The 4,695-nt window shown below is 39.8% G+C and overlaps 1 pseudogene; it reads left to right on the forward strand.

Moving 5' to 3' along the window:
* Positions 1 to 3,800: 3,800 nt before the first annotated feature.
* On the forward strand, positions 3,801 to 4,451 carry LOC147422273 (uncharacterized; annotated as a pseudogene).
* Positions 4,452 to 4,695: the final 244 nt, after the last annotated feature.

A 4,695-nucleotide genomic window follows, 5' to 3' on the forward strand; every position in this document is an offset into this window, starting at 1 on the left:
TGTCACAAGAAACTAACGATATTGAAAAAGCTATACTTGATATACTAGAATGTTTCGTTTTCTTCTATAATTGAAAAAACCAACCATCGTTGTCTACTATGCAAAATAGGGTATTAGGTGACCCAAAACTCAAGGAATATTAGCTTTATGTTACAATATGTGACATAGAAAATCAAAACAGCATTTGGATATCATGAAAGCCACCAAAAAAATCATAGAAGAGCTAAAATTGGCTAAAAAACAGGATTTGACAATTTCTGTAATTTGGTCATAACTTACAACTTTAACATTTATTTCCCCCTAGAAGCATCAGGACATGTTGAGGGCTACTAAAGATAGTTCTCTAGCATTATAGACCTCACAAACATGAATCCTAGAGTGGTATAGTTGCAAAAAGTTAAAAAAAGCCAAAAATAGGACCCGTTTTTTCACACAGCTTAGGTTGTGAAATTTTGTGCAAGGACAAGGTTAAAGCTGGAATTGATATTCCGAAAAAATGTTGAGTTTTTTTCATCTCATGAGAAAACTTTCTAGATAGATAGCACCTCAAAATCCATTTTGAAACTCTTGACATAATTCAAGGAAAATGGTCACTTAATAGGACATAAAAGTGTCCCATTACCAACCTAGTGTTAAAGTTAAATTTGTTTATGGTTTTATTTATGATATCTTAGGAAGATGTAGAAGTATATATTCCAGAAATTCCTTGGCAAAATAATGATGAAGAAAACGATGCTTATGAGGTATGTTCAAAAGTACTCTCTCTCTCTCTCTCTCTCTCTATATATATATATATATATATATATTTATATTTATATTTATATTTATATTTTACTTAAATTATGATTATTTCTTATTAAGGAGTATCAAAGATTTATAGCAGATGGGAGCTCTGGGGTTGCTTTGGAAGAAAAAAAATCTTATGAGAGTTCACATGGTGTTGATCATAACCATGTAGAGAACAAGGTTTGAGTTTGAAGTTATGTTGTTTGATGCATAAAATACGTTTTCTGTATTGCTTGATTATTGTGATTGTTTGGTATATAGAAAATGAAAGATAACACTTCAAATGAATTTTGTGATTCAAACGTAGATCTGATCTCTAGAAAAAGTGTGCAAAAAAGAAAGGTATGCTAATAATTTATTTGTGTTGAGTAGCTTGATCGATATTGGATTTTACTTTCTTTTATAAGTTGTTGTGTGTCGTGTTTTTAGGCTACGACTAAGCTTCAAGAGATTCTTAAAAAAAAGGAGAAAGCTTCAAAGGTTTCCAATACCAAAAAGAAAGGTAAATTGGTTAAGTTAAGCTATATAAATGAAATCTTTGGTAACTATGATTAAAACTATATTGTTTTCATGTTTAGGAACTATCAAGCGGATCCAGAGAAGAGAGTATTATTGATGAAAGTTCTGTTTTAGAAAAAAAGGTGTGTATTTTGTTAGGTGTACTACTTGCACTATACTTTGACTAATACACATAGAGTTTAACTAAATGATGACTCTTTGTATTTTTTTTGTAGGCACGAGAGTTATGTGTAAGTGATAAAGAAGCCATTCTAATGAAATGGCTTGGTACTAAGAAGGTTGAAGACATCTATCATCTTGTAAAACCTACATATACAACTCTCAAAAAAACACATTCCTTCTTCAAGAGGAAGGCGGGTGACACCAATTTTTTTACCATGTGTGAGGATTTAGTGACTTGGCTATTAGTGAAGAGCATAGTTTGTATCAATTTTGATAAGGTAGGAGCTTTGTCACTCAAAGATGTGGAGTTGGCAAATGAAGATTGAGATTTGTATCTTTGAAACTTCTATGTGTCTGAAAATGACATTATCTTATTGAACTTTCATATTTGGTTACATGTACCTCTCTTGTTAAGTTGATTAAATCATTTCTTGAATCACTTAAAGATTGGACTGAGCATACATTCTACTAGTTTAGATTTTCTATATGTCTTACTAGTTTAAATTTGCTAGGTCATTAACTAGTTTAGATTTACTAGGTGACTTATTAGTTTGGATTTGCTAGATGATTAACTAGTTTGACACACTAAGGTCAAACTAGCAAGTGTAAAGAGTTTCTAGTTAGATCTAGCATTTTAGTTACTGTATGGTAGTATCATTTGCCATATAGTAACAAAATTACTAGATTGACTAACTAGAAAGTGTCTCACAGTTGCAAGTTTGCACTTTTACTAGTTGTGTGTATTCAAACTAGTGAATCATCTAGCAAATTTATATTTTTTTCTATATGGTAACATGTCAAAAGCTCCTTGTGGGCCGGAGGAGGTACACCACTTGGGAGGCAAGGAAGGGCTGGTATTGCAGGGCCTCCATGTGAGAAGGAGGGTTGGACAAATTGAGAGACACACAAGAGGGCTGCCTAAGGGGTGGCCAATTGCATGCATGAAGGCTATCTTGGGTAGTTGAAAGGTTGCAGAAGTCTCCAGGGCCTTAATGAAAGGGCAGTAGATGTTGTGCAAGGAGTCTCATCATCCCCAGGATTGTTGAAGCGGAGGGCTTGCCTTGGAGCATCTGTAGAAGGTCATCAAGGGCATACAGGCTACCAATAGCCAAGGAAGGGTATCCAATTGCATCAATGCACACAATTGACAGTGATCAGAATTGTATCAGAGTTTTCTTTGTTTACTATGCATGACCGAGTTTACGGTTTGGTTGAGTTATTTGGTATTTGGCTGCCATATTCTTGTCTACTCGTCGTCCCGTGCATAGCGCCCGTGGCAGCGGTGGATTCGGGTCTTTTATGTGTGTATGTAGAGAGAGAGGGAGAGAGAGGTTGGGCGAGCCTACTATGTTTGCAAATTTGATGAATGTGCTATGCATTAGCAGTTATGGTTGTATGTTGTCGAGCCAGTTATTCTTGGAGTTTATAAGTGATTGTGTATAGTTGGGGGTGCTCGTAGGCGAGTCGGTGCATTGGAGATTGGCAGATAGTGTGCATGCATATGTGATTCTGTGTGGCTTGGGGTGTTGGATATCTGTTGGGCTATAGAGAGGCATCTAGTTTGTGTACTGTGTGTGTTCCCATTTCCCCCATCCCATCAGTGGTGCCCCCACTGAGGAGCTACTGATTGCTCCTTGGTGAAGTCGAAGATGGTGTCGCGGTTTGAAGAGCAAGATCTAGCAAGAATGGCACGATCGGGTTTTCCAACTTTTACAGGTGCTGAAGATGCTGAGGTTTGGCTGCAAGACTACGGTCTTTTTCTACTGGAGAGCGGCCTGTCAAGAGAAGAGGGAGTGGCCCAAGCTTTCTCGCTCCTAGTTCATGGAAAAGCAAAGGTATGGTACGAAGGCTTGCACGCTGAAGAAAAAAAGGATTGGATCACATTGGAAGCGGCATTCCGAAGCCGATATGTGGCCAACACACAGTGAAGTGAAGTGAAGCAGATGATGGACAACCTAAAACAAAGCCTTGACGGTGATTTCCGAGCATTCGTGTGGGAGTTTGAAGCCATGTGGGTCAAGTTGGTTAAGGTAACTGCTGTAGAGAATGCAGATTTTTGGAAGACAACCAAGTTTGTGGACTGTTTGCATGTAACAGTGCGAGGTAAAGTCGAGATGGATGGACCGTGCACATACAAGGAGGCAGCAGCCTATGCGCAGAGTAGGACGAAGAAGCTTTTAAAGAAGCAACATGCAAAGCAGGTTCTGGCGTGTCCATTGGTGCCAAGGCCAATTGCTAGGGAAGAGATTCAGGTAATCCGACCCTTTGTCTATGCACATGTGGTAGCAGCGGATAGGTGTGATGACAAAGTAGAGACGATACCGTGTGGGCCTATGAGGCCTCAGCAGCTATAGAGAGGGGTCTACCGAGTACCGCCTGATGTGCTTGACCAAGTGACTTCCGAAAAGCAAGCAGTGGAGAAAATAGCTGAAGTGTCAATGTCGGTGAGTTTTGTGGAGAAAGTCGAGGTGTGTTCGAGCTATAGCAGTGCCTTGGATACGGACAACACATGGAAAACGGAGTCTGCTTTCTTAAGGTATGAGACATATGATGTTATGTATGTCGATAAGGTGATCAAAGAACATCAGGTTGTAGGTGAAGAGCCAGTTTGCGAAGACCAGGGGGTTGGGAAACCCTCTCTCGTGCCTTGCGATGGTCAAGCCATGTTGACTGAAGAGGAGTGCTTCAATGAAGATGATTGTGGACTCGATGAGCCGATGGTCGATGTAGATGACGAGTCGCAGGTTTTGATTGCTAAAGCTATGGCGAGGATACAGGATATGAGAGGCTGTGTGCCTGCTCTAGTACCGCTTGAAGATCCTACAGATGAGGTTTTACCAGTGTTTGCTTTGGATGATCGGATGCCACAGGTTGGTGCCATGTTGTTGACGGATGTGATGTTGAAGGCTGTTTTACAAGTGGCGTTATGCCGGTTGCTACAGGTTGCCTTGCATAAAGACAATGATGTTGGGAGAGCTCTCTAGCCGACGGCTGGGAAACAGATGATGCAAAGGCTTTGCAAGGTGTGTAGACTTGTGTTGGGCATGGAGATGGCTCATGCTTGCAGTTTTCTTAAGGGTTGTGCTGTCAAGAGCTACATACATGGATGGATTACAGGCTTACAAATGCAAAGCAGGGATGGTGCATATTTGTGTTACAGCCAGATGGTGATGATCCATGCCATGGTTTTGATCCAGGTGGAGTTTACATCATGCTTGGGGAAGCCTA

The sequence above is a fragment of the Adiantum capillus-veneris genome, chromosome 27 (assembly GCF_014529385.1).
Source record: "Adiantum capillus-veneris isolate H3 chromosome 27, ASM1452938v2, whole genome shotgun sequence".
Taxonomy (NCBI): domain Eukaryota; kingdom Viridiplantae; phylum Streptophyta; class Polypodiopsida; order Polypodiales; family Pteridaceae; genus Adiantum; species Adiantum capillus-veneris.